Source organism: Cavia porcellus, unplaced genomic scaffold (genome assembly GCF_034190915.1).
Source record: "Cavia porcellus strain 051 isolate PalLab524CR breed Dunkin Hartley unplaced genomic scaffold, mCavPor4.1 scaffold_17, whole genome shotgun sequence".
NCBI classification, from domain to species: Eukaryota; Metazoa; Chordata; class Mammalia; order Rodentia; family Caviidae; genus Cavia; species Cavia porcellus.
Genome location: NW_026947500.1, coordinates 6402624 through 6427473, shown reverse-complemented (window position 1 = coordinate 6427473; position 24850 = coordinate 6402624). Strand labels below are relative to the sequence as shown.

The following is a 24850-nucleotide window of genomic DNA, read 5'->3' as shown; positions in this document are numbered from 1 at the left end:
TCACACTTGCCTAACACTTAAACAGTATGCGTATAATTAGCAATGGGCAGACAGTCTTATTATAAAACATGGTATAACTAAGTGTTGATACGTATTTTCATGTATAATGGTGAGAACTACAGTGGTGGAGTAAACCTAGGAAAAAACCACTTAAACAATGAAGTCAGAAAACAATTTTATGAGTTAAATATCATGCACCTCAAAATCTGTATGTTGAAAGAACAATTTTATGGGTTTAATATTGTGTACTTCAAAATCTGTATGTTGAAAATCTGTAATCCCAAGTATTTCACAATGTGACCTCATTCTAAAATAGGTTTGTTGCAGATATAAGTAGTTAAATTAAAATGAGATTACATTTGGAGTAGAGTTGGGCTCCTAATGCAATATGACTAATGTACTTACTAAAAAACAAAAGCAAAAACCAAAACAAACCTGGTCACCTGAAAGGACAATTACACATACAGGTAAAACATTACAGAAAGATTGGAGTCACACTGCTACAAGCAAAGGATCCATCAGAAACAAGAAGAGCGACTTGGAACAGATTCTCTCCTAAGGCTTTCAGAAGCAGCATGGGCCCACTGCCATCTTGATTTCTGAGCTTTGGCCACCAGAACTGTGTGGCTGTTAATTTCTGTTGTTCTAAGCCACTTAGCTTTTACTGCAGGCCTAGAAAGCTAAGCATAAAAGGCTGTAGCACATAATCGTGTACACAGCTAACAAATGAAATACCTTACTAAGATTGAAAGTGGTTCTTCAGATCGGCACATGTTGTTCTGTCTTAAGTGAAAAACACATCATTTTAAATTCAGGATGGTTATGTCTGCCCCTTTGCTTTTTTTGCTCAGGACTACTTTGGCTAACCTGGGCTTTTGGGATTTGATATAAATTTCATGACTGTTATTTCTAGTTTTGTGAAGAAAGTTACTCATATTTTGAGAGGAATTGAATTAAATCTATTATTTTTATTAATGTACACTTTTGGTAGCATGGGTTCTCCCTACACAAGAAAGAGGATTATCTTTCTATTGTTTAGCGTTCTCTTCAGTCTTTCTTCACAGTGCACAGTTTCCAATACAGAGGTCTTTCACTTCCTTGTTTACACTGATTCTTAGGTATTTAGTGTTTTGTTTTGTTTTTCTTTTTTGAAGCTGCTGTGAGTGGAATTTTTTCCCCTGATTTCACAGTGGGTTTATTACTGGTGTAGAGGAATGTTAGTTATTATCATGTGTTTATTTTACATCCTGCCACTTCGCTGAATTTGTTAGTTCTAAGTGTTTTCTACAGTTCTTCAGGTCACATCATGTACAGATAAAGTTTGACCGCTTCCTTTCTTCTTAACATCCTTTTTATTTCCTTTTCTTGTGTGACTGCTTTGACTTAAAATTTTCAGTGGCAAGAGCTGACACCTGTGTTTCATTTCTGATTTTCAACAGGGAAGTTTTCAGTTTTTCCAATTTTGTATGATGTTGGCAGTGAGTCTGTGATAAATGACTTTCAGCAGTTTGAGGAAAAGTCCTTTTATATCTATTTTTACAGAAGTTTTTACTACAAGTAGATGTTAATTTTGTCCAAGGCTTTTTCCAGATCTATTGAGATTATCATGTGGTTTTTTCCTTATTTCTATTGATGAGATATATTACATCTGTCAACTTATATCCCTTGTACAATCCTTGAAACTCTGGGATATATGGGAATTTAAATGTAATATATAATCTTCTGATTATTTGTTACCGTCTGCTTTAAAACACATTATTGAGAACTTTTGCATCTTTAATATTAGCATCTAGTTTCCTTTTTGTGTTGAGTCATTTTAGAGCTTTAGGATCAGGAGATGGCTGAGTTGTTGGAATGAATTTTGGAAAGTTCTTTCCTTTAAATTGCATCAAGGAGACAGAGGAGAACTAGCATTACTTCTTCATGAAGCTCTATTATTCAAAATAGTATAGTACTGCCACAAAAACAGACAGGTAGCCCAACAGAATGGAATAGAAGACACGAAAACAAACTGTAACCTTTAAACATATGATCTTTAACAAAGAAACTAAAGCCTATACTGGAGAAAAGAATCTTTGTAAAAGATAGTGCTGGAAACACACATCAAAGTGTAAAAAAGAATAAAACTATATCTGTATCTCCCACCCAGTAGTATGATCAAATCAAAATGGATCAAATATATTGAAATAAAAGCAAAAACACTAAAATGACCTGAAGACAAAACAGAGAAAACTCTTGAAGTCACAGGTATAGGTAAGGACTTCTCCGAAATCCAATAGCAGAAGAAATATTCAAAAGGCCAACAAATGGGATTGTATTAATTTTAAAAATTCCTGCACAGCGAAGAAGTAAGCAATGGTGAAGAAATAACTTACAGAATGAGAAAAAATTTGCCAGCTACTCATCTAAGAGATTACTAATATCTAAAATATATAAAGAACTCAAAATTAATAGATTCCTCAAAACAAATGACCCAACCAGAAAATGGGCAAAAGAAATAAATAGACACTTCTCAAAAAAAAAGTGTACATGGTTAATAAATACATACTTTAAAATCCTCATCTTTTTAGTCAATAGAGAAATGCAAGTCAAAACAACTCTAAGATTACAGCTTACTCCAATGAAAATGACTATCATTAAGAAAACAAAAAATGCTGGCGAAATGTAGATGCAAAGAAACTCTTTACAGTGTTAATGGAATTATAATCTAGTAAAACCTCTTTGAAAATCAGTTTGGAGATTCTTCAAAAAATGGAAATGGTAATTATATTCGATTCAATTATGTCTCTCCTGTATATCTTTAGCTCCCAAAGAGCTACAGCCATAATACTACATTGGTACTTGCATATACATTTTTATCAGAGTGCAATGCACAGTAGTTAAACTACAGGAACAGTCTAGAAGTTCACCAATCAACATATGAGTAAAAAAGTGCGGTATGTGTACACAATGGGTATTGCTCAACTGCAAAGAGGGGTGAATGAATCATTAGCAAGAAAATAGACATACTTTTGAAGCCCTGATGTTAAATGAAATGTCATATATGGAATATTAAATATCACAGGTTTTGTTTTTTGAAAAAACAAAAAATACAAATAAAAGAAGACAATAAAAAAAGATGTAAGGAGACAGTAAGGTAGACTTTTTTGAAGTTGGGAGGGGTGGACATGAGTAAGAGAAGTGAAGGTATGGTAAGAAATCAAAAACATACTGATAAAAAGGGAAACTTTTAAAAGAGAACATTCTAAATAGGTGATGCTCATATTGTACTTTTACTTAAAATCTAGTTAATGCCTTTCCAAAGTCAACAGGAAAAAATTGAACTTTGTATATAGATACGATAGCAACTTTACCATTTATAATAATCTCTTATACATGAACACTTGCCATTTCCCTTTGAGCTATGATTCAATAGTCTTATATTAAAAACAAACAAGTTTTAATTTTTTTTTTGTCTTTTTCCTTTTTATTGGTACCAGGGATCGAACTCACGACTGCCCGCTTGCAAGGCAGGTGCTTATGCCGCTGAGCTAAATCCCCAGCCCCAAAAACGAACAAGTCATAACAAAAAAGTGAATTGTCTGCGGGAACTCCCTAAACAATGGTGAAGCTATGATTTCAACCACAGTATACATTTTTTGAGAATACTCATAATGTCATGTGAAAATAATTCATTCCAGATATGGCCTTTTTTGGGTTGTTCTTCTATGTCATTTAATGAGCCTTCTGCACTATCCGATTAACCTAAAATGCACCCATTTTCAATTATGAAGTTTTCAATGTAAGATGCCTGTTTCCCATTTTGTCATATTTGCTGGCATCTGTTTTTTTCTACCTTAGAAATCCCAAACAAACTATTTTTTAATATTAAAGACTTGACAACTCTGTTTCTTTCCATGAAATTTAATTATGTTTTCCTTGATCACAATTCAACCATGGTCAAGTCACAGAATTCATGAAACTCTAAAAAAAGACACAGTTCAGAGTATTCAGACAATCATATGATACACAGGTTTACTTCTTTCTACTACACTGTAAGTTTCTTAAAGAAATGACATTGTAACCCTCATGCCTATATGATAAATATTTGTAGATTTCATACATGAATGAATGAGTAAATAAAATACAGCACATTACAAAGTTAAGAAGTTATATGTGTTTTCACTTTATTGCTATTACAAACTATGCTGCAATATTTCTATTAAAATGTAAATCCTCATCTTCAGGAGATCCTCTCCAAAGACCTAGAATAGAGCATTTCCTGGTCCAATCGTAACTGCTCAGTAAGAGTATGGAATAAATGTTGAATGTTAATGCTATTTCTCTGCATTTATGGCATACTGTTAGCAGTTTAAATGAATGGAATATATGGATTGACATCAATAAATCTAAAAAGTAATGTTAATAAATGGTGAAAGCAAGTAAAAAATATACTTGCAGTTGGATGTGGTTTATATAAATGTTCACATGCTATTTCATAACATTTTTGTTTATGTATATATGAATAATTCTAACTAAAACTCTATGTGAATAAGAAACACCAAAGTCATGGAGAAGAAAAGAAAGCATAAACAGGAGATGGGAAAGAAATAATCAAATTTTTAAAAACACATAAAATAAGAAATCTAAAGTTAACATGCCAATTATAACAATCTATTTTACTGGATTAGGAAGAACACAGATACTTGCATTTTATTGTTTGCTACATATTTCTATTTTTAGAAATAGTATACAATTAAAAATGAAAAAATCATTTAAAAAATGTAAAATTATCTTAAAGGGAAAAAGTAAAATAGAAAAATTATCAGGCAGACATTGCAATAGCGGTTACCAGAGAAGAGTCACTCATGACTGCTAAAATGAATGGGTGAAAACTGGGGAGGAAAGGGATTTTATCTTATTATTAATTATTTATTTAATTAAACTTACTTACTTTATTTATTGAATTTTTTGGTACCAGCGATCCAATTCATAACCTTGCACTCGCCAGACAGGTACTGTGCCACTGAGCTAAATCCCTGGCCCAGAAAAGGACATTTGCATAGTCTCAAAGTATCTTGTCCGTGATACTTACCAATTACACAGAGAAATATAGTAACTTTATCATGGGAAATCCAGTTACATACCAACTTCCTTATGTAATGAGTTCCAAACCCTAGATAATATGCCCTGTGAAGCATATGTTGTGATTTGTCTCACACTCTTGCCAAAAATGTATTCCCCTTTCAAATCATAAGAAAACATCAGACAATTCTAAATAGAGGATTTTCAACAAAATGATTGATATTCTTCAAAACTGTCATAGTTAAGACAGACAAAGAAAAACTAAGGAGGTGTCACACATTGGAAGAGGGTGGAATAAAAGCAATTGGATGAAGCATTGAAATCTCCTTAGGATCCTGTTGCAGAAAATCATATTACAAGAAAACAAATGGTGGAGAATCAGTTAGGGTTGCTATTTAGATAATGGTAGCATATCAGTGTAATTTTCTATGTTGGTAATTGAACTCTAGTAATCCTTGACATTAATAATTAGAGAAAACAGTGTGGGGAAAGTTGAAGCAATTCATATTTCTTTTCTCAGATTTCTATCAGCATAAAATAAGACTGAAAACTGTTTAAAAAAAAACAAGGGTACCTATTGGTGGATCTTATAATCTTACCTAGAAAACTGTATTCTAAGGAAATAATTAGAAAAGCCTACAAAAATGTATTTATACAAAGTTATATTGGTATGTGCATTCAGTATAGCAAAGTTTGAAAATTTAATGGGGAGTAAACTAAGGAATCACTAACCAATAAATTTTGTTATATGCACACAAAACTACATGTGGCCAGGAAAATTATGATATTCCATTAAATGTGCTGACATACATTCAGGTTTAAACTTACTGCTGTGTAAAAAAAGGAAAATAACATGCATGTAAAGAACAACCTAATTAATATTTTATGTATATGTATGTGTTTTTACTTTTTGTAATTTAAATTAAAAAAATTTCTGATCCTGAATGCGTGCAAAGGAACTAACCTTAAACAATAAACAATAAAATATTAATATTTGTTTTATGCAATTTAGAGTAATGAGCACACTCTCTGTTACTCTGCATTATCTATAGTTCTAGCACTGCAATAAAATAATGTTATTTTTTTCAGAATGCAAGATGTCTTGCTATGGGTACCATGAAAAGTAGGCTATCATATATAAAACTCACCTTTACTGTCATTTTATTTAGTATTCACTCAAATGATTTTTTAAATTGCCACTGGAGCAGAGTGTTCACCTTCAGGACAACAATGAATCTATGCCATATTAAAAAGAATTGGGTTCACTTTCAGAGAAAATGGTTATCATAGAGAAAGTTCCTGTTAGGAATGATTGATCTGTTAGTCATATTTCTGTACAGAAGAGATTCTTAACATCTGACAATCCCTCATGTACAGAGTGGTAGTCATAGCACTATATAGAGAATTTGATGCTGGTTTTGACTACGTAGTGAGTAGTCCAAACATAGTCCTTTTATTGAAAAACACAAACAAAAAATCAATAGATTATCAATTTCAGAGGTAGATGTGTCACATGGAGTTGTACAGCTATAAGTCTATATTTGCCAAGAGCTCAAAACTGTATTAACATGTATGCCTATATATTGTGTGTTTGTATTTACATAATTAGCACAGAAATGTGTTATATTTATCAGAATGTCAGATCTCAGTGTTTTGTAACAATTCGTATTTGTGTATGTGTGTATATATAAATGTATATATGTATCAATCACAATACTATGATACTACTTATACAGAACTTAAAGTCAGAGACATTTAAGAGGCAATTTAAAGCTCGCAATTTTATTCTAGGCCTGGTGCTTTTCTGACTAGATCACACTTTTCATCTTCATTAAATACACAAACACACACACAATGATAAAGTATGAATTTACCCATTAGCCACCCACAGTGATACAAAGTTAAATGGGCATTCTTTGCTTTGCAGGTATTGAGGAGAAGCGGGCAGTATATAAACAGTAGACATTTGGCAGCGTTTATTTTAACACCAATGAAAGTACTATCAATTATTAATCCAAAGCATAAATAATTATACACTCCTTATAGTAAGGAAATGATTTGCCAACTGGATTTTGTCATTAGTTTAAAATTTTTAATCATCGTTTATTTTCCTTCTATGCATTAAGAAATGCACACTTAGATAAGCAATTTGCCAACTGGATTTTGTCATTAGTTTAAAAATTTTTAATAATAGTTTGTTTTTCTCCCATATACTAAAAAATGCACAAAGCAACATAAGTAATATGTGTGCTTATGTTGAGATACATATTTTTTTTAATTTTCTTATGCTGTCCTAGACACTACTTCTGATCACAAAACCAAAATATTTTTTTTTGGTACTGTCATTCGAATAGACTGAAGTTAGATATTGTTTATACTTGCTAGCATCCATCAATTATGTAAAAATTGTCACTTCTGTAGAAATACGATGATGTATTTATGTAACTTTGACCTTCAAAATATTTAAATGCTTTGACAGGGGTGCCGTTCTACCACCTTTGTTTAACAAACATAGGAACAGATCTTTCTCATATGTTTTAGATACCAGCATTCATTTAATGAATAGATCTCACAAGCACCACCCTGTGCCATTCATTAATGTGGGGTAGCTGATAACCACAGAAATATGCAAACCATTATGCCTATCACAGACAAACTCACCCATCAGTGTTTTAGAAATGTTTAAGTAAAAACATAAAAGTATCAGAGTGGATTAGAAAGTGTTTAAAATCACACAAAGTAGCAACTAATAATGCAAGAAATATGATTTAGAGTAAAGATAATTGAACGTTACTTCATGTCTGCATTTGAACTCCATAGTTTGACTCTGCAGGTGAGTGAAATTAAACTCTGTAGCTTAACGTTCTAACTTATGACAAACATGGAATTCAGTTCAAGTCACTCTGCATGGATGTGCTGAGGATTCCATGAAAATGTGTGTGAAGACATCACAGAGTACCTTATCTATACAGCATTCAGTAAACAGAAACATCCTTTATTTTTGCCTTACAATTACTGCAGAAGAAATAATCTTAGTAAAAAGGAAGAGACGATTAACACACTCTGTCTACCTAATGTACTGGGCTTTCAGAGACTCCCTGAAATTTTTCACAGGTTCACTTTAGGTCTAAGTGGGAACATAGCCCTTGAAATACACTGATAAAGACTTTAAGTATGCATTTTTGCTTTCCAAAAACGTGTGGATTTTTATTCAGAAAATATCATTGTTTTAGCTAGGATGTATACATAATTCAGTAGGATTCAATCCTATTGTTTCATTTTGTGGTGAAGTACATTTTTTAACAATTCATATTGTTTTGGCACAGAAATAAATTATAGTGCTGAAAGGACCAGAATAAATATAATGACAGCATACCTCATGCTGAACACTCCTCCGTCTCCCAACAGTTTGCTGAAGGGAAAAACACCTAAGAAGTACTTCGTGATTCTTTCATACAGTGCACTCCTACTCATGAGACAGGGTTCCTTTGGGAAAAAGACTGCTCAAATGGAAAAATGATAACATATTTATGTTTTTAAACTGATAATTTCCAAGGAGCATAGCTTTCAGGTATCTATGAATTTTTGTTCTATATATTTTTTATTATTATTGACCCTTCCTGGACATTTTAGCGCAGAAAAGAAGGGATGTTTAGAAATGGGGTATGCTAGCTTTCAAGACGTTTCTAGTCAACAGTTAACTGGTTTTTTCTGATTCATTTGTGGGTGGTTTTAATATCTTTGGGAGCGTCTCTTGTTCAGCGTAGTTCTTTACAGTTTCTTTCCAGTGCTATTTATTACTTTGGCACCACCTTCTATACATGCAAGTACTTTCTTTTTTACAACATATGAAATTGTTTTCCTGTATTTTAATGGTAGAAAGTTCTTAAAAGTTGTTTTTGTCCTATTTTCTCCTTGTTTCAACAGAAGTATATCTCAATATTTCTTTTCTGCTATAAAACCTGAAAGAAATTCAACAACTCTGTGCAAAGAAAACTTTGATTCATAAACTTGTGTTTAGTAAATCATTTAACAAATCCAACTGTTCACCAAAATCATTAAATCAATCTTTGGCACAGGTCAGTTTTAAATGGCTGCTAGCAATACGCACTTAATTTTCTTCTGGGTACTGTAAGAATGAAGGTAAAGTAAGAAACAGCTTTCCAGTTGAAAGAATTAATTCTCAATAAAAATGAACTAATTTCTCAAGGTCATGTGACACTCAGATAATGAAGTCCAGGAATAAACCAGTGCTTACCTACTTGAGAGTATGTGCTCTTACCACCCATTCCACTGACTTACAAGTATTTCTCCATAAAAATCGAGACTAATTATTAACAACTAAGTATTATTTGATATTCTTTAAATGTTTAATACAGAGACTTTATTCTTTATACCGTGTGGTTTATGGTATTTGGAATCAAAAATAGGTCTCCTGTACTAGTTTTTCTCTAAAACAGATGTTTAATTTAGCATCTTTGCCTCTGTCTCTCTCGGTCTCCTCCCCCCTCTCTCTGTATTAATAACATTTTAGGCAAGGTTGTTATTGAGAGCACAGGGCAACTCTGTGAAATGTAGGATGCAGTGGAGCAGTTTTAGCCTAGACTTATTAGACAGCAGTAGTATAAGCCAATTTTTGACAATCAAACATGTTTCCAAACATTGCTATTATCTACAGTTGGAAACCACTGATTGACTAAAGGAAACTTATGCAGTTACATGCACATGGTTAAAAACTGTCTAATTCATCTTAGAGCCAATATCTATTACTTCATAAAGAACAAATCAAGATATGGTAGAATGCAGCCACCTAGGGGGAAAAAATTCCAGATACTTCGTGTGGATAAATTCTGAATCAATTAACCTTTATCTGCACAGATTATTAAAAGCCTTAATGTACTTTACAAATTAAAGATAGTGAGATGGGCAGGACTTAGGATTTTATGATCAAAAGACACCTTAATTATACAACCTCTTTTTTAATAGGTGATAAAACTGGGATAAACTAACTTGATCAAAGCTAATATTTTTCAACACTACTATAATAATGTAACAGAACTGTCTCTAGAAATAAATCGTCTCAGTCTAGTTTAATATTCCTTTCTTATGTATTAAATTTGGGCTCCATAAATAACCTCATAAGGGTCTCTATGACAGTGAGACAGTGATTTTTTTTGAGATTTAGTTACATTCTTTGTCATGAATGAATGTGAGCTGTAAAGAATCCAGCAAACAGGAGTAAAAGGAAGGGCCAACTGAAGGAAGGATCACTAATTGTAAGTCATACAATCTGGAGTAAAAAGACAAAGAAATTTATTATATATGAACATTATCATGAATCTTGTCATTTGATTTCTGACAGGATAATACTTTGAACAATCATAGAAATTTAATTAGTAAAAAATAACTGTTTTGTCATTTGCCAGAATCTCAAATGCTGCTGCAAGCCCTGGTTCATGTTCTGATTTGCCATTACCATGCACATGACATAAACAGATCACTCCTCTTATTAAATATATCTGTAAACTTTTCTTTTAATCAATGAAATGCTATTCTAATGACTTTCACTAAGTGACCAAAAATGCTAGATTATACTATCTACTTAATTACTCTACATAATTTATGGTCATGAGTTGCAGCTATATTAAATGTTAGCTTTAGACAAGCAATCATGGAAATAAACAGGTTTAATAAAACATAGTCCTACCAACACCAGTGTTACCATTTGACAAAGAAGCATCTTTTGTTTTAAATGACAGAAGGTAAGCTCAGTATTCTACCCCTCCCACCTACTCTTATCACTATATGGTGTAATAACAACAATGTACCTATTACTACATACCTTGGAAAGCTTTTTCACCTAGTGATGAGAACTTTGAATTGAAGTCAGATATATGTAGTGTTACATCCATATGCTCCTACATATAACCGATGCAATATTAGACAAGGATCTTACTTTCTCTGATTTCAAGTTAGCCATCTAGAAAATGCAGGTAATACCATTCATCTTCTGTTAGGATGTATAACAGTAAAACCTTAAATAAGCATGAAGTGCTATAATTATCAGAGCATTATCAACTGAATTCATCCTACGAGAATTCTACGGTACTCCAAATTTTTTTCAGCTAACCAGTGTACTTTCAATAAATATGATCCTCTTCATCTCAATATTTCTTTAATTAGTTTATGTTCTATCATTTCTATTGCTACTGCACCAAGTAAAAGAGTGGACCCTCATGACATGCCTTTAACCGAACACAACTTACTCGCACTTGTTTTCTAGTCTTTCAAATACCGATTTGAGTGTGTATACCCTTTTTGGGTTACAGATAAAGGAAGTGGGAAAGATCAATACATAAAGAGAAAATGGCTGAAACTAAACCAATTTTTTCACCATGTGACGATACCTCATGTGAAGAAGAATATTGCTATAACATGAGCTTATATAAAAAAGACTTGAATGGAGAACGCGTACTTGGACTCTCTTTCTTTATTTCATACTAATAGCAAGGTTTGAACATTTTAACAGGGTCTTAAGTAGGAAATAACACATCAAAACAGTTTTTGTGCCATGTAAGTTTTTGACTTTTTCTCCTGACTGTAAAGGTAAATTAATATACAAACCATATTCCAAAGTTCACTCAACATGACCTTTTCATATTCATTTACTATAATTCTTTTGATCTTCTATGAACCAAGAAATTTAGTAATGTCAATAACTTTTTAGGGGTTAAAATAATGAAAATACGTTCAGAAAATTATAACAGTATTTGAAGGTTGAGGGACATGAATTTTAATACATATATACAGAAAATACATTTAATGGACTCAAGTATATTTTTTGTAAACCTGGAAAGAACATAAAGGGAATAATTAGTGCAGAGTGGTGTTCTGTCTTTCTTTGATAACCAACTTCTCCTGCCCAGCATCTGTACTAGCTAAAACAAGAGTTCCACGAATGTCAATAGACTTTAATAAGTGATTCACTGCACAATGCAAATCACTTTCATTCCGTCTAAATGCTTTCACTCTATGAGAAAGATAAAGTTGTATTTAGCTCGAGGAGGACATACTGGAATATAATTCGCCTTCCCCATTGTCTATGCCATGGAGCTTTCTATAAAATGGCAAGAATAATCACTTATTTCACAGGAACATCTATTACGTTTTCACTTGTTCTGCCTTTAGGACAGGTGACCTACACAAATGAAAAGAACACAGGTGACACAATCTTGTTTATCAATTAAAGAAAGCAATTAAGCATATTTTGAATAAAATACACAAAACTTTCAGACCTCAGACTAATCCTGTAAGAGGAGGAATACTGGGTGGAGAACCAGAGTAAATGAGAATTTTGAGGAACCAGCCACAAACATGTAACTGTCAGTTAAACATAAACATAATCACTCAAATGCTGGAAACAGTGAAGAAATGATAACCTAGAAAAGCACACCAAAGCCCAGAGAGCCATAAATGAACACAATAAGGGGCACATCAAAATTTGAAGATAGTGACACTGTAACATTTATGATTCAGGGACCAAAGCATCATAGTGTCCCTTTTATACGATAAACCCAATATGTTATCTGATAAAGTAGACCCTGTGGCCCAAAACTATTTTTTAAACTGCTGCTCTGGAAGTTTCTAAGTGCTACATCTTTCTGCTCTTACTTATTTCCCCTTTAAATGGCTCCCAGATGGTTAATATTTCTGACATATCCTTGTATCCACTGGGTAGATGATTATGTCATGCAGTGATTGTCATTTCAGCTTTAACAAAGACAACTCAGTGAAAAAGAGAACAACAACTAGAACAGTCTAATAAATCACCACTTTCTCATCTGAAAAATCTACAATAGACCTGCACTTTAATACCTCATTGCTAATGAATATACACAAGCATCATCTGCATTTTGAGGTCATTTAAACTCTTAAAACTCTTTACATTATTGTTTTACTTTTACTGGTTATTTTCCTATTGCTTGGATTTACTACTGCTCACAATAATGTTAATGCCAAGCTATGATTCTTTGGTTAAGTAAAATTAAAGGCAATGGAAGCTATCAGGACTCATCTGCCAAATGAGGAAACCCTGAGCGTCAAGATCCTGGAGAAATGAGGGCTGCAATAAGGCCATCTGGTAGATTTTTCCCTCTCTTTAAATAATTATTATTTTACAAAATAGTTTTACAGACATTTTTAGGATGAACTGTCATTCTATACCTGTATATAAACCATGCAAAGGCAGTGCTATATGAATACAGATTATACTGTACATTATAAACTACAAAAAGATAATTTGTCTCAATAGATTATTCAAGCCTCTATCAAGAGACCACTTTTATGTGGCACTGGAAACAAAGCCATGCCTACATACCCTTGAAACAGATGGTTGAGAAAGACTAGCAAGATAAATGCAAAAGAAAGTCTTCATTTAGCAGTGCTTTTAGCTCTAAGCCAAAACAAAGTAGAAATGGGCTTTGATATCTTCACCCTGATTGATTTGCCAGCTCCTAAAGAGCCTGTACAAATAAGAGGGGGACTGAGAAGTCTGCTAAGGAGCCAGGAGGCATATGCTATTTTCAAATTAAGGTTACAATTGTCAAAAGGCTTCGGTGTTTAGGTTAGTAGTAGAATTACTTTACTATTGAACAAATTCTAGTTATTATTGTTATATGTGACTATGTTCAATTTCATAATAAGGCATTGGTAGTTTTTCTCTTTTCTCATATGTTCCCATGCCTCTTTCCTATAAAGCAATTAATTTATACCCAAAAAGGAGTCAATGAAAGGAGAAATGAGGTCTCCATAGTTCCCTAATCACACACTTCATAGTAACAAGCTCATGGAAAATGAGAGACAAGATCTATGCCTTCAAATATTTTCTGATTGCTAACTGCTGTATCATGTGATATATTAGACTTGTAGATGTACACGGTCACAACACCTATGCACAACAGATAAGTCTTTTGAAATGTTCTGGGATTTACAAATATTTCGTTATTCTTTAACTTATTGTCTAGATTTGATTTGGAGGGTTGTTTATTCCTAACATTTTCCAAGTCCTCTTATTGGATTTTGATAAATGTTTCTATACCTTTACACTCTTGGGTTAATCATTGTCATAAAAAAAATCAAGCATATAACTCATCATATTTATCAACATTTTATGAAAATAAAGGAAGTTTTAAGAACCATCTGAAAAGAATGTTATTGACAAAGATCATCATCCAGTGCTTTATTAAATGAATAGTTTAATCATAGTTCCCTCTCTCGAAGGTTTAAATGTGCCTACCAGGTTTTAAAATACTCTAAACAATAGTGGGAATTGAGTTTTTAGGTAATTATTTTTAAATGGAAGCATTTACATTTTAGACTAATAACTTCAAACCATGAATTTTGGTTGTAGGTCTTGCGACTGCCTAATATCACTTATAATAATAGCAAAGCAATTCTGAAAGAGTCAAAAGTCTCACAATAACTAAAAATATAAAAGAGACCATAACACTATTTTGCAAGCTAGAACATAGAGAAGTAGAAGGTCCTTAGATAAGAAAATGGATTCTTATACAGGCAATAAAAAAAGCTTACAAGGGTCCCCAAATTCCCACAGACACATTATTTCACTTTAGGTATCACAGGAAGAATAATTTAGGAGTAGAACACACATTGAGATCCCAAGGCTTCTATAATATGCAACATCCTAATTAGAGATTGATTATGAAACTACATGTTTTCATGAGAACTGACTCTCATATTCTTATTTCATGGTTCTCAAAGCATATTGCACTTATTGTAAAGCATAATCCTCACAAAGGTGAATAAAAATTTCTTCTATTTTTAGATAAAGAAGAAACTTAGTTGAGTCTCTACCTACACTATTGACTTACCTATTGTAAAACTTCAATGGTGGTATTAAAGTCTTCAAAATTCACTTTACTTATAGTTTAAATTGTCCTTGGAACCTTTCAAATAGGTCTATTTCACTAAGTAAGTTATTTTCTAACCTGAGTATTCATAAGAATCCTTAGAGGAGTGACTAAAAAATCCTGTCTGAAAGAATCTAAATGACTTAAGACTCTGGTGAAGTCCTAGAACATACATGTTGACAAATTATTCAGGTGATTCAAAGGCAGATTCTGGGGGATCATTTTGCAGCATATTTCATTAAATAATCCAATTTATCCCTAGCATAAGGCAATATAACTAGACCAAATTAGCCAAGTCTCACCAAAAACCAAAACAATAAGCCAAAATTAAAAACCAACTTGCAGTTTCACTAAATGATACCAGCAAGTCTATCTCTGACTTTAATCAAAAGTGGTTTAGGATGTATCAAATGTATTTATATGCTTTGAAAAAGCTCAATAAGGGATATTCTTCCTTCATAGGTAGTAAACACCAAAAAATACTTTTAAGATTTTAAGTAGATGAAAAAAAATTGTCACTTGCTCTATACTTGGGATACATCTTATAACCAGTACTCATATTTATCTTGACTATAGGGAAGTTTAAAACACAATTTCATCTTACCAGCTTGCTAGGCATATGTAATTTTCCAATGAGAACATCACTCTCTACATACTCACATCTATGTAAGTGTCAGGTATTTTAATTTCAATTGCTAATTGTTTTATTATACATGAATTTTAAAAGGCTATCCTAAAATCATTTGTGAAGAAGCCTGTGTATAAATTTTAAGAAATATGAAGCAAACAGATTCAAGCAAGAAGAATTTCAATGTGGGGGAAAAAAAAGGACGAGGAGTAGATGTTTGCAGCACTATATTTTTTCCCAAAGCATAATTCTTCAGGCACAGTTGGTAAGTACACCTGTCATGTATGCTTCCAAAATTGCAGCTCGAAATGATAGCATACTGAGAGAAAAACAAATCTCAGGAATGCAAATTTCATTTGTTATAACTAGTTTTGCTTACACTTTCTTAAAATAGCCATCTGTACTAAAATGTGTACATAACAGAATGATTTGCTGCAATACGGTTTCATTTAAATTTAGATTTTAGAACTTTCAAAGGCTTGAAAAGTTTGCAGAAGCACCTTTTATATTTGCTGCAGAGATGCAAAGTGCCACTGGACAAGAACTGATGTGAAGAAAAGAGCAATTGCTTAACTAAGTGCCGCCATAGCGCTGTCAGTCCTATTTTTCTTTTCTTTTTTCCCCTCCTGCAGTATTTATTTAGTATCTCCCTTGGAGATTCCCTTTGCCTTTTAACTTTATTTAATGACCGTATTTTTACATGATGTATTCTGTATGCAATTACTTTCCTGTTTTCCTCATGAATACTAATTTATTTAATATTCATAGCAAAATCGAATGTAATCAAATTTTCTGAAGGTATCATAGATACCATGGAGGAGCTTGGATCTCAACCCAAGTGTGACATCAGCTAGTCAAAGCTATGTCTGTCTGTCTATCTATCTATCCATTTATCTATCTATCTATCTATCTATCTATCTATCTATCTATCTATCTATCTGCCTTAGAAGAGAAAAACGAACACTTACTTCTATCTATCTATCTATCTATCTATCTATCTATCTATCTATCTATCTATCTGCCTTAGAAGAGAAAAACGAACACTTACTTTCCAGGAATTTCTCATCTTCTAAGAAATTTGGTTTATCTTTCTACCTGCACTAGCCATTTCCAACACAGTGATGACAGTCTTCTTGCAGTTATATACATTGATGTTGCAGACTTACTTTATTTGAGGAAGAAAGGAAAAATGCTTCAGAATGTATACATTGTCCTTCAATGTTTTTCATCGATTCGATAATAATTTTGGAGGGAAGGGAAAAACTGTGTCAAAGATGCATGCTGATCTTAGGATGCATAAATCTTGGAAAAATATTAAAACATTAAAAGAATAGAATTTAGATGCTATAAAATGTTGCAGCTTAATTTCTATATCATTTTATAATGTTCTCTTTCTATTTTGTTGTAACTAAGAAATTGACATGTAACTTTTTTATTGGTATTTTTTAAAAAATGAAATCACGTAAATAAAGGCCATCTTTTAGATTCTTCTACTTGTTTACTCTCATTGATGAGTTATTTTGATATAAAACTATGTTTCAAGGAACACCCATTTTATCAGTGTGTGTTTGAAGTACATGCAGTTTACAGTCAGCTGAAGGAGTTGGTAAATATGCATAACACAGTATTATTGTTTTTTAAATCCCCTTCCCTCTCATATCCCTCCCTTTTTGGATGTGTAAATTTTTCACTGCCTAAATATTCATTTGAAGCATATAGTATAAACATACAAAGCAAATTGTTTTTAACTGTCATAAGTCATTTACTCTACTAAGTCGCCTATGCTACTACTAATACTAAAGATCAATGTTTTATAAGATGTTACTAGAAATGTGGATATGTTTAGTGTAAAATGGTTTACACAACTAGATTGTACTATAATCCAACCAATATTAATTAAATTAAATATAATGAAGTCACAATCACAGCTTTATACAAGGCGTAAATTACCCAGTTTTAACTCTAAGTTAAATTTTTGACATGAAATACTAGTCTTTAATACTTATGATTCTTTTTGATAAATCTGCTATTTGAATGCGACTCTACAGATGACTCATTTGCTTCATCTAACATCAGCTAGGTAACATGGTTAGTGCCAGATATAAAATTCCAAGGAAATTCATCCACATGACCAGTTGTTAGTGACTATTGATTCAGCCAGAGTTATTCAACAGAAGCTTGGGTTCCTGTCCATGGGGCTTTTCACATTAAGTTTACATATGAGGATAAAGAAAAATCTTAGAAAATCAATATAATAGAATAACTGCAGGAGTAGAGTAACAGTCTTTCCAGATTCTCTCCAAAATACTGTATAATATCTCCAAGGAAAACCATCCTCTAGTGAAACAACAAATGATCAGAAGTACTCGTTAGCATGTATAGAATTTAGTGTCCAGTAGAGGTACATCTCAAATTACTGTGGACAAAAATTAATTACTTACCTACAGTTATTCATTTTAATGCATTGCAAATAAAACAGAAATTTAAAGGAACCAAAAATGTAAACCACTGACACTACAAGGTAATATAGATTGACGGACTACTTTATAAACTCAAGGTATGGAAAACTTTCTGTCTTGAGGTAATAAAACTTTACAACATTGAACTACAACTAAAAACCTTCATGTTCTAAAATAAATCACAAAGACAAAAAATAAATGACGAATTAGGATAAAATACTTGGAATTTATGTCACAATAATTCATTATCTCTCTAATAACCTAACCATCCAACTCACAGACACGATGATCAATATAGAGGCAATTTGCTTCACTATCTCAATAAAAATTTATCTACCATGTAATATCATTGTCAGTCAATCAGATTCTCAAAATTTCAAAATGTAAAAATACACAATGTTGTGGGGAAATATGGACTGCTAGAGGAAATGCAAAGTGTACAGGACCATAGAAGCAGAATAGAGAATATCTTCCACAACAAATACAATTGCAGTTTTAGGAATTTACCCTGAAGGTAAAGGGGTACAAAATTCTGTTCATTCTATCATTGTTTGAAAAAGCAAAATAGTGGAAACTGTATCACTAGCATGTGCTCCATAAGAAACTGCTTTGTGTAAAAAGAAGTATGGAAAAGAAGCATGAAGCAAAAATGGATGAGGAAGATGTTTATGAACTCAGACTTACATGGGAAGTGTATTATTAGATATAAAAAATCTTTCAAGAAGTAGATAACCTACAATATTTATGTTTTACTAAATAAGAAATTAGTGTATATGCATACATGCATATACACATATATAAAAATAACTTACTGCAAAAAGGAAAGTGTGTTTATATGGGAAAGAAAAAAGAGTGAAGAAAATTCTTATGCAGAAGGATTTGAGTATGCATTTAGTTTATTTGAGGATTCATATCAATGTTTGAAATGCAAAATTAAAGAGCATGAAAAGAGGCAAATCAAAGAGCTCAGTTCAATTATGAACAAATGTACTGCTACCTAAACTTCAAATTTATAGCTTTCCCACATAAAGAAAAAGATTATAACCTGAGTAAATTTAACATACTTTTCTATTTGAACACTCTTCATGTATTTTTGACATTTTATAACAAAAAAAAACAAAAATGCTGCAAGAAATATTAAATTTTATATTTTGTTTTTTAAAAAGCAAATACATATTATATCATTAGCATAAAACACACAAACACAGACTTCCTGTCCCTGTGTTGTGTTGTGTGTGTGCTGTGAGAGAATAATCTTTACATATTTTGCTCTTATTGACTACTTTTCAATAGAGGAGGAGGAAAGTTAAAATACTGAATGTGACAAGTAAAAAAAGAAATAATTTGTGGCATTTGAACTTGAGATAATATGAACTCTATTTTAACTGCTTTGTACAGGTTTAATTGATACAGTAAAGTATATGAACTTAGAACATATCCTTCACTAAGTTTTTATATATGTACATAGACCTGTAACTATCACTGTAGTCAAGATTTTATCGGTACCTCCATTTCCCTAATGGTGAGCAACGATGAACATTTTCCCTTTTATTCATTGGTCTCTCCTTCTACTGAAAAGTGTCTATTCATTTCAATTGTCCATTTTTTGACAGAGTTTCTATTTTGGGGTCTAAATTGATTTGTGCTCTCTATATTTTCTAGATACTCGTCTTTTGAGGAACAGTTAGCAATATTTTTCCCATTGTGTACATTGTCTCTTTATTAGTTGTTTCCTTTGCGTTTTTTTAAACTTGATACGATCTCATTTTCTGATTCCTTTACTATTTTTATGCCTACCACTATTAGTTTTCTTGCACTTTTAATCACTCTCTTATCTCTCCTCTCCAGTGTTCCCTTCCATCAAACATTCATGTTCTTTCTAAAACTACAGATTAGTTTGTTTTGTCTTTTTTTTTTTTTTAACTTTTTATTGGTACCGGGGATCGAACTCACAACCGCCTGCTTGCAAGGCAGGTGCTTATGCCGCTGAGCTAAATCCCCAGCCCCTACAGATTAGTTTGTATTTTTTAAAAGTTTTATAAAAGTGGAGTTATCTAATATTTTTCAATTTTGATAAAGTCTACCTCCACCTTCTTTAATTCAGCATAATTATTCTGGTATTCATCCATATTTTTGCTTGTATGAATAGCTCTTCTTTTTATTATTGAATGATATGGCATTTTATGTTTATTTCTGCAACTGGTTTATTCACTATTGACAGATATTTCCAATGTTTTGGATTTTTAGTTAACGCAAACAAGGTTTCTATGTATATGTACTGCCAAACCAAGCACCAAACAAGGTTTCTATTAGCATTCGCATAGAATCTTGATTAAATATTAATAACCATTTATATTGGGATTCCCTTACTATCTTTAAGCATCCGAGTGTTTTCCAAAAGCACTGTCTCCTTGTAAATTTCCATTAGTGTAAAGGAGGTACATTTTCCCACTAGGTATGTTCAGTCATAATAGCTTGTGTATGCTAAAATGTGAAATGGCCCCTCATTTTTGTTTTATTTGTATTTCATCAATGAATAATAAATATTTAACATGTTTCTATGCACTTATGTCTTACTCATTTTCCTCTTCAGTGAAGTGTTTGTAAAAATATTTTTCCAGTTCTTATTTTGTATTATGATTTCTAATTATTGTTTTGAGATTTTTTACATAAATATTACATATTAAATACCTGCAAGTTTAAAATATATTCCCTAGTTCATGCATAACTGATCATATTTTAAGAAAGCCTTCTTATGAGTAAGTGTGAGAATTTTGATGAAATCTAAATTGCTAGCATTTTTTCTTGAAATCAGATATTAGATTTCTTATTTAATATTCTGCATTTAGTCTTTTTTTCAAGTTTTTTTGGGAACTTGTAGTCCTCCAGATTTTGAAATAAATGGCATTTAGCTTGTCAATTTTTAAAAAAAAAAACAGCAATCTTTATATTTTTATATACCTGGCATTGAATCCATGGGTTATTAGTGATAGAAGTAACATCTCAACAGTTTTGTCTCTTCTGATAAATAATAATTTATTTTGGCTTTGGTGATTTCTTTTAATAATATTTTCAATTTTCATAATATGAATCTTTAACGTATTTTGTCAGATTCATCCTGAAATATTTCCTAATTACATATTAAACTTGAGCTACATTTTGTAGGTATTTTATCATTTCAGAATTACCTTTCTAATACTGGGATTTGCTGCTTTACATTTTATTCTATATTTAGCTTTAGAGACAGCATATAAATTTTGATATTGCATTTTTCCATTTAATTTAAAATACTCTTCAATATTCACTCTCATTTGTTTATGCTCAGGTCTTTTAATTTTAAATACTTGAGAATTGTCTAAAGATTACTAATGTAATTCCATTGAGATCAGAAAACATACTTTCCATAATCCAAATCCTGTTAATCAATTTTTTAACAAAATTCTTAACATGGCCTATATCAGCAAATCTTTATAAGCCTGAAATGAACATGTATTCAGCTCTGGTTGGTGGACTACAGTGTATATGCCAGTAATAAGGTGGATATTTTGATGGTTCAAAATTTTTACATTGGTGTAGATTTTCTGTATACTTCCAGTATTAATTACAGGCAGACAAGTATTATTTTCAACTAAAATTTAGATTTGTGTTACAATGGTCTTATTTTAAACATTACTTATTTTAATAATTTGAACACTTATGTCTATCTGACAGTTTTTTGGGTTTTGTTTTTGTTATTTTTTTTTAAATGCATGCTGTAATCATTGTGCTTGATACCCAGGGGAAGCCTTCTACGGATCTCTGAGCTTCTTTTTCAAGTTGTTTTACCTCTGAACATAAGCCACAGTGTCGTTCCACGCCACATCGCTCAGTTCCAAGCCTCAGGTGCAGACCACCTGAGTCTTTTTCCCTATGCAGTGGTCTGGAAACTTTCTCAAGGCAGTGTGACATAACAGCAGCAGGAGACACTTTGTTTCCTGTTTTCCAGGGATTGTGCCCCTTTGTCTTACATCACTGCCTTATGTCTGTCGTCTTGAAAACTTGCTGTAAATACTTTGTGTAGTTCAGTTTACTTCTGTTCTTTGGTTATTTCAGACAGAAAGGGGATCTGTTATCCTATTTGCCAAAAGAAAAGGAAACCTCTGAAATTTTGCAAGATATTACTAATCCTGCACCGCAAACACCTAGTTTTGGAAAGCTTTTAAAAGTTCACATGAAGGGGTGGACCATGTATATTTGGGGCATTATATGGTCTCTACTTTAACTAAACAGCACTGCCATTGTACTTTAAAAACAGCAATAGGTAGCAAGTCAAAAAAAAAAAAAACTGAGGATAGCTGTCCTAATAAAATGCTACACAAAATTAGGAAACAGTTTAGATTGGCCCATGAGACCTACTTTATCCACTTCTGATCTAGATCTGTGTCACCTGATGGTAAGGGTAAAATATAGCATCAACATCTTGCTTCCATAATTCTATACGATAATATATTATGTTATAATAATACATTCCATAAAAAAGAAAGAATGGTTTCACCAGAAATGTCTGAGTTTGTTTCTAATATAGGAAAGTAGAGGGCAAGTTTAGAACATTTCGTTGTACTTACTAGAAGGCGACAGTACAGAAATGAATAGCATCAGAAAGACTCACAGGAGCAGAATGAAAAAGCTTTTAGTGGACAATTTTAGAAATTATAGTATAAAAAAAGACTTAGAGCAGGACTAGAGTTCAGTGGAACAATGCTTGTCTGCTATGCGTGAGGCCCTGACTCCATCCCAGTAGCATGTGTTTTCACACACACACACACATGCACTCACACACACACTCACACACACACACACACACATACACACACATATAGGCACACCCACAGAAATAAAAAAGACTTAAAATAAAGAAAGAAGAATTATTCTAATTTACTACAACAAAATTCAATGGTGGAAAGAAATAATCATAAGTACAGCATGACTAGGAAATTAGAATTTAACACTGACTCATATAATGATTGTTGATTTAAGGTTTATCAAGGATTTTGATAACAGAATATTCAAGGTACCATAATTATAAAAAATATATATCAAAATGTCACTCTTCAGTTTACCTGTTATTTACAAAGCGAAAAACATTTCTAAAGTAATAAAGTATAATGGATATTATCTTAGACAAGTGTTCAAATATATGTTGGAAAAATGTAAGTGGTTAAATGTTTAATTTAAAAATCCACTGCACACTACCATGACTCCCCTTAAAGATACCCCCCCTCATTTAAAATGCATTCATCTTACCACTCCTGTCCCTTTCTGAAGTAGCTCTGCAAGTCCTCTTTCCGGTCTAGTTACTCACTCTTTACTGCCTCAGTGTTCTTAATCAGTTCAAAACAATTATCTTTAGTGATCATTTTGATTTTGAGGAAGAACCAGATGTCCCAGGGTAAACCCTGGATTCTGTAAATAAGGTTGATGAAGGCATACCAAAACGATTTTGTAAATCTCTGGAATTTAGTAGCAGCATTCACCATATTTTTGATCATGCCTCCTAAAAGCATTCATAAAAGAAGACTTCTGGAACTCCCTCAGACGGTGACAAAAACAATAGGATAAAGGTGTGTAAAGCAAGGGGGAGTATTTTTAGCAACCTAATGATAACATGTTTTTAATTATTTTTTTATTTGAACACACGGTGTTATTTGATGGGCACATATACAGTATCTGTGATGGAAAATACTACTACTGGCTCCTGAAACAATAAACAATGTCATTTAAGTAATATTCTAGCCAAAAATCTTTACTTGGTCTATCTATGAGAAAATAATCAAGCAAATACAAGAGATGGGATATTCTGAATCATACTTGAAGTGGGCTATTGAACGATGTCAGAATCATGAAACAGTGAAAGCCATGAGGTTAGAATTTGAAAGAATTATGCTGACATATTAAGTAGACTTCATACCTTGTGATCAGTTGCCTGATAAAATTAAAATACTGAAGTTATAAAAAATTTATCAAGGTCAATTGTGCACATTTAAATATGGACTATATCTTAGGCTCTTTTGTTGAGTTAATGAAACTTTCTTAGATATGATAATAGACACATGATACAAGTCTTTATGCTTATGAGGCAATCACTGAAGTAGTGTTTATGTGGAGTGTCCTGATAGCTACCAGTTGGTTTCAAATGATTTAATATATTTTTAATAAATAAACATAGATATAAATCATCTGTATAAACACACTAACAAGTAATGGTTTCATTTATTTATATAAAGTAAAAAGGTAAAAAGGCAAAAATTAAATTTTGGAGATGCATAGATTCTTCTTCAAGATATAGAATTTATCCCCTTGTTAATAAAGAATGTTCAGAGACTGAATTTAGATTCTGTTGGATCAATAGATGGTTTATTAAACAATTTTAATGAGAAAGTGATGTATCCTTTAGACGAAACGTGTTTTTCACTGTACATCACAAGTGAACTACTGCTGTCGTTGAAAGATGTACAGGGCTAGGAATTTAGCTCAGTGGCATAAGCGCCTGCCTGAAAAGTTAGAGATGGCGAGTTTGATTCCCGATACCAAAAAATAGAAAGATATCATACAAAGTATCACATAAATAAGTGAACTTAAAAATGACCTTTTTGTTGTGTTTTGTTTTTTAATTTTTGTTTTGTAAGAATAAATGAGAATATTGGATCTGCAAATACAACTTAGAGTCAAACATGGAAGTGAAGAAGAAGAAAAATAGGAAGAGGATGGAAGAGAGGGAAGGACAGAAAAGG

At 32.2% G+C, this 24850-nt stretch overlaps 1 protein-coding gene and 1 long non-coding RNA gene across 13 annotated transcripts in view; both read right to left on the bottom strand.

The window, feature by feature from the left end:
* Nlgn1 (neuroligin 1) overlaps positions 1-24850 on the bottom strand; it is an 816885-nt gene that overhangs the window by 567833 nt on the left and 224202 nt on the right. The window lies entirely within an intron of this gene.
* Positions 1-24850, bottom strand: part of LOC134471096 (uncharacterized) — a 133533-nt gene that overhangs the window by 68400 nt on the left and 40283 nt on the right. The window contains exon 2 of the long non-coding RNA XR_010040445.1: positions 1-24850. This exon is cut by the window's left edge and continues 68400 nt beyond it; it is cut by the window's right edge and continues 34698 nt beyond it. This is a non-coding gene — a long non-coding RNA (uncharacterized LOC134471096).